At 35.0% G+C, this 6,371-nt stretch overlaps 1 non-coding gene across 1 annotated transcript; it reads left to right on the plus strand.

Moving 5' to 3' along the window:
- The first annotated feature begins 5,876 nt into the window (after nt 1–5,876).
- On the plus strand, nt 5,877–6,002 carry LOC118916151 (small nucleolar RNA SNORD22). The gene has a single exon (XR_005026304.1). It is a non-coding gene; the product is annotated as a small nucleolar RNA SNORD22 (small nucleolar RNA).
- Nucleotides 6,003–6,371: the final 369 nt, after the last annotated feature.

The raw sequence follows: 6,371 nt of genomic DNA on the forward strand, positions 1-6,371 counted from the left end.
TGAGAATGATGTAATGTGGTTTGTGTTCCTGGAGAAGATCTCCAGGGCCAGGTGTTCAGTGGTCCTTGGTGTCTACTCTGTTCCTGCTCCACTCTTCTTCCTCCCACCTGTAGGCTGGAACAGGGGGAGTCCTTGGGTCCCACTGGATCATGGATTTGCCACTTTATCCTTTTCTGTGAGGTCTCCTCCTCTTCCCCATATGTAGGCAGTTTGATCTGCAGTCTTCAGGTCATTTTCAGGTGTAGTTGTATTTGCTGTATTTTATTGTATGTGATTTGGAGAGGTTTCTGCCTTGCTTCCTACACCACCATCTTTTTCCCATCTCAAGTAATTTTATTTCTTCATTGACCCATTGGTTGTTTAATAGCATATTATTTAATCTCCACATTTTTGTTTTTTCCAGAGTTCTTGTAATTGATTTTTTGCATCATGCCATCATTTTGGAAATGATGCTTTATTTGCATTCAATCTTAAATTTATTGAGACTTGCTTTGCGTCCTAGCATGGTTTATCATGGAGAATATTCCATGTACACTTAAAAAAATATTCCACTATTTTCAGATGTAATATTTTGTACATATCTATTATCTGTTCTAATGTACCAGTTAATGCCAATGTTTACTTGTTGATTTTCTGTCTCTGTGATCAAGCCACTGATGTAAGTGGTGTGTTAAAGTTCACCACTATTATTGTCAGTTTCTCCTGTTATATTTGTTAATATTTGTTTCATATATTTAGGTGCTCTTATTTTGGATGCATAAGTATTTACAACAGGTATACCATGTTTGTAGATTGACCCCTTTATCATTATATAATGCCATTTTTTGTCTTTTGTTGCCATCTTCATTTTAAAGTCTATTTTGTCTGATATAAATATTGTTACCCCAGCTGTCTTTACGTTTCCATTTGCATGGAATATCTTTTCCCATCCCTTCACTTTCAGTCTGTATGTATCTTTATATATGAAGTAAGTCTCTTGTGGTCAGGATAGAGATGAGTCTTGTTTTTTTTTTATCCACTCTGCCACACTGTCCTTTGCTTGGAAAAATTAGTTCATTTGCATTAATTATTGATAAGTATGCACTTATTGCCATTTTGATAAATTTTCTTGCTGTTTTTGAAGTTCTTTGCTCCTTCTCTTGCTTGCTACTCTTGTGGATTGATACATATTTTAGTGTCATGCTAGAGTTCCTTTCACTTTATTTTCTGTGTGCTGTAGTTTTCTGTTTTGTGTGTACTTTGAGGTCAACATATAACAACCTATTTATGCAGCAGTCATTTTACATTGATGGCAACTTAAGCTTGAGTATATTCTAAAACCCCTTCATTTTTACTCTCCCTTGTGTTTTTATTTTTTGTTGAAATAGGTATCACTGATATACAATCATATGAAGGTTTCACATGAGCAACTGCGGTTACTACATTCACCCATATTATAAAGTCCCCGCCCCACACATCCCATTGCAGTCACTGTCTATCAGCATAGTGAGATGTTATAGAGTCACTACTTGTCTCCTCTGTGCTATACTGCCTTCCCCATGAGTCCCCTATATTATGTGTACTAATCATAATGCCCCTTAATCCCCTTCTCCCTCTCTCCCCACTCCCCTTCCCTTTGGTAACCACTAGTCCCTTCTTGGAGTCTGTGAGTCTGCTGCTGTTTTGTTCTTTGTTTTGCTTTGTTGTTATACTCCACAAATGACTGAAATCATTTGATACTTGTCTTTCTCCACCTGGTTTGTTTCGTTCAGCATAATACCCTCTAGCTCTATCCATGTTGTTACAAATGGTAGGATTTGTTTTCTTCTTATGGCTGAATAATATTCCATTGTGTATATGTAGCACACCTTCTTTATCCATTCATCTACTGATGGACATTTAGGTTGCTCCCATATCTTGGCTATTATAAATAGTGCTACAATAAACTTAGGGGTTCATATGTCTTCTTGAATCTGAGATCTTGCTTTCTTTGGGTAAATTTCTAGGAGTAGAATTCCTGGGTCAAATGGTATTTCTATTTTGAGTTTTTTGAGGAACCTCCATACTGCTTTCCACAATGGTAGAACTAATTTATATTCCCACCAGCAGTGTAGGAGGGTTCCCCTTTAACCACATCCTCGTCAGCATTTGTTGTTCCTTGTCTTTTGGATGTTGGCCATTGTAACTGGTGTGAGGTGATATCTCATTGTGGTTTAATTTGCATTTCCCTGATAATTAGCGATGTGGAGCATCTTTTCATGTGCCTATTGGCCATCTAAATTTCTTCTTTGAAGAAGTGTCTGTTCAGATCCTCTGACCATTTTTTAATTGGGTTATTTGCTTTTTGAGTGTTGAAGCATGTAAGTTCTTTATATATTTTGGGTGTTAACCCCTCATTGGATCTGTCACTTATGAATATATTCTCCCATAGTGTAGGATGCCTTTTTGTTCTACTGATGGTGTCCTTTGCTGTACAGAAGCTTTATAGTTGCTGCAGTCCCATTTGTTCATATTTGCTTTTGTTTCTCTCACCTGAAGAGATGTTTCCAGGAAAAAGTTGCTCATGTTTATATTCAAGAGATTTTTGCATGTTTTCTTCTAAGAGTTTTATGATTGCATGACTTACTCTCATGTCTTTGATCCATTTTGGGTTTACATTTGTATATGGAGTCAGCAAGTAATCCAGTTTCATTCTCTTACATGTAGCTGTCCAGTTTTGCCAACAGCCATTGTTGAAGGGATTGTTGTTTCCCCCATTGTATATACATGGCTCCTTTATCATTTATTAGTTGACCATGTATGTGTGGGTTTATATCTGGGTTCTCTGTTCTATTCCATTAATATATGGGTCTGTTCTTGTTTCAGTACCAAATTGTCTTGATTACTGTAGCTTTGTAGTAGAGCTTGAAGTTGGAAAGTATAATCCCCCCAGCTTTATTCATCCTTTTCAGGATTGCTTTGGCTGTTCAGGGTCTTTTGTGGTTCCATATGAATTTTAGAACTATTTGTTCATAGTTCATTAAGGAATGCTGTTAGTATTTTGACAGGTATTGCATTGAATCTGTAGATTGCTTTAGGCAGGATGGCCATTTTGACAATATTAATTCTTCCTATCCATGCACAAGGGATGTATTTCCATTTACTGGTGTCTTCGTTACTTTTTATCATGATGCAATTGTAAATGGAATTGTTTTCCTGATTTCTCTTTCTGTAATTTCAAGGCAAACAATGGAGTATTTATTACAATTGATAAAATTTGGATCTTCATGTGAAAATGAAAATTAAAAAAATATGTCCATTACCATGAGCTTGACAGCTTTCCAATACTTGAAACTTTTCTGAAGAGATCATTGGTTATATTAAATGAAGTGTGCTGTTTATGTTGTATAATGAAATAGGTCATTTGGAAGATCTACAACTCAGTGAATAAATTCAAGTGATTAAAACTTGATGTTAGAAAATCATGCATGAGTAAGAAAGATGCATTCTAAGTTCAAGACAAGCATTTCTGTATTTTACTCTAACATATAGGATGTTTGGAAGTCATTACTCCATCCCAACAACAAGTAAAAATATGAACTGTTTGAAAATCACAAGCTTAGATCCAACAGAAAATTGAGGTCACAGGGTACATCGCAAACCTTCCACCATTGGAGAGATAAACAGGCAGATACAGATATCGCAACGCAACAAAGCAGAGACCCTGAAGCTGAAATATCTGCAGGTATCAGTACTGGAGTAGGAATTCCTGAACTGTAATTGACAAATAGCTAGGGGCTTAATGTGGATATGTATGAGTTAAAAACTCCAGGGGGCCCAGTCTTAAAGATGCATTACCCACACTTTTATAACCTTTACCTCTAGGAGCTCTATTATTCTCTCACAGTGAAAATAGCAGAAAAATCCCCTCCTGCTTTCAGTAGTGGGAAGGGAAATGTAGCCATTTTGAAATATGCCAGAATTTTCTGTCCTTCTTAGCATGCCCTTAAGAGAAACTGTTTTACTAGAGTATAATCCTCTAGGGTTTTATCAGAGCCTAACTGGTCTGAGGGAAGGGAAATATCCAACTCTTGTTTCTTCTCACCATCCTGTCCCACCAAAGAGGGATAAAAAACTGCAGAACAATCAGGACACAGGCTCACTAAAAGACTGAGACTGAATCATAGGACTATAGAAAGAAACCTTCCCCTCACCCCACATTTCTCCCACATTACTGAAGACCTACTTACCACAGTTCGTTTTACCCAGTTCATCATATCCAACTTTCAACAAAAAATGTTGAAGCATACTAAAAGGCAAAGATCACAATTTGAAGAGATAGAGCAAACATCAGTATAAGCCAGATGTGGGAATTCCAGAATTATTAGGCCAACAATTTTAAATAACTATTAATATGCTAAGGGCTCAAATGGAGAAACTAAACCATGCAAAAACAGATGGGTGTTGCATGCAGGGAGAAGGAAATTCTAAATAGAATCAAAAGGAAATGCCAGGGATATAAAACAGTAATATAAATGAACACCTTTGACGGAATAATTAGTAAATGACACAAGTGAGGAAAGACTCTATGAGTTTGAGGATATGTTGATAGAAACCTCTAAAACTGAAAAGCAAAAAAAAAATAAAATAACAGCCCCAAGTCCCCGAATATCTAAGAGCCTTAGGACAAGTACAAAATGTGTAATATATACTTAATGGTAAAACCAGAAGAATAAGAAAAAAGAAGAAATATTTAAAACAATATTGTCTGAGTTTCCCCAAATTAATGTCAGATACCAAACCATAGTTCCAGGAAGCTCAGAGAACACCAGGCAGGTTTAATGCCAAAAACCCACTAAACCTGCACATCATAGAAAATCAAAGATAAATAAAAAATCCAGAGGAAAAAACATCTGACCTATGAAAGAACAAAGATAAGAATTATATTCAGAAGTCACACAAGGAGTAGAGTATATTGAAATATTTGAAGTGTTGAGAGAGAAAAAATCTGCCAACTTAGAATTCTGTACCTTGCAAAATTATCATTCAAAAGTTAAGGTGAAATAAAGACTCTCAGATAAACAAAATAGAAGGAGCTTACTGTCTTTATAAACTCTGCCCTGTAAGAAATATTAAAAGCTCTTTAGAGAAAAAGAAAATGAAGTAAGTCAGAAACTCAGATCTCCATAAAGAGCATTGGAGAAGGAATAAAGGTAAAAGGAAAATTAATTTTCTTAACAGATAAATGTTTGCTCAAAAGAATGTCAATAATGTATTGAATGATTATAGATTAGTTTAGCAAAATGACTGACAGCCATGAAACAAGGAATGTGAGGGAGAAATTCGGAGTACTTTGTTATTATAAGGCACTTGTAATACCTGTGATGCATTATAATGCTATTTGAAACTGGACTTGGATTAGTTACAAATATATATTGCAAACTCTAGAGCAACCAATGAAGTTAAAAAAATAAGTATAATTGATATGCTAAGAAAGAAGAGAAAATGGAATCATATGAAAATTTTATATATATATAAAATGTAATATATATAATATATAATAATATATATAATATATGGTAATATGTATAATATATATTAAATGTAAAGAATCATAAAGATTTTATATATTATATGTAATGTAGTATATATAATATATATATATTAAATGTAAAGAAAGGGAGAGAAATATAGCATGCTAACACTAATCAAAAGAAAGCTGCAGTAGCTATATTACTTTCAGACAGCAGGCTTCATGGCAAAGAAAATTATGAGTGAAAAAGATAAAGGTCAGTTCTCCAGTAAGGCATAACAGTCCTTAATGTATATGTGCCTAACAACAGAGCTTCAAAATACATGAGGCAGAGTATAAGACAGATAACAAACATGAATGCAATAAACTAATAAAACATCTTTGATCCCAGTAAAGAAGCACTCATGTGAGTTACCTCCTGTCCTGAGTCCAGAGCCTATAAAGATGAACCCACTGGGACTTGCTAGGGGAGAGGAGGAAAGTTTGTTCTGGAAGAAACTGTGTCAGAGATCATAAGGATTTTTTAAACATGTGAAAGTGAGGAATAACCACATGTTGAAAAATCACTTGTATGTTTTTCCAAGTTTGATGAAAGAACAAGGTACATATAATGGAATCCAACTCATGGAGCACATCAAAAGGGAATTTTCAAGTCATTCATTGTACAACCTAGCTGTTCAAATTATCGTGCTATCATTTCAGCCTCTCTAAATAAATTTTCCTAATATTCCCCCCAAAAGGTAGTTGAGATTGTTAAGATTCCACATTGGAGCCAACCTTTAAGAAACTATCGTTTGTCCAGTTTTGTTACAGCATCAAAAAAAAATACCCAGAATTATCTGAAAAGCATAGTAAAATATTGTACCTTTTTCCAATTACG

Source organism: Manis pentadactyla, chromosome X, assembly GCF_030020395.1.
Source record: "Manis pentadactyla isolate mManPen7 chromosome X, mManPen7.hap1, whole genome shotgun sequence".
Classification (NCBI taxonomy): domain Eukaryota; kingdom Metazoa; phylum Chordata; class Mammalia; order Pholidota; family Manidae; genus Manis; species Manis pentadactyla.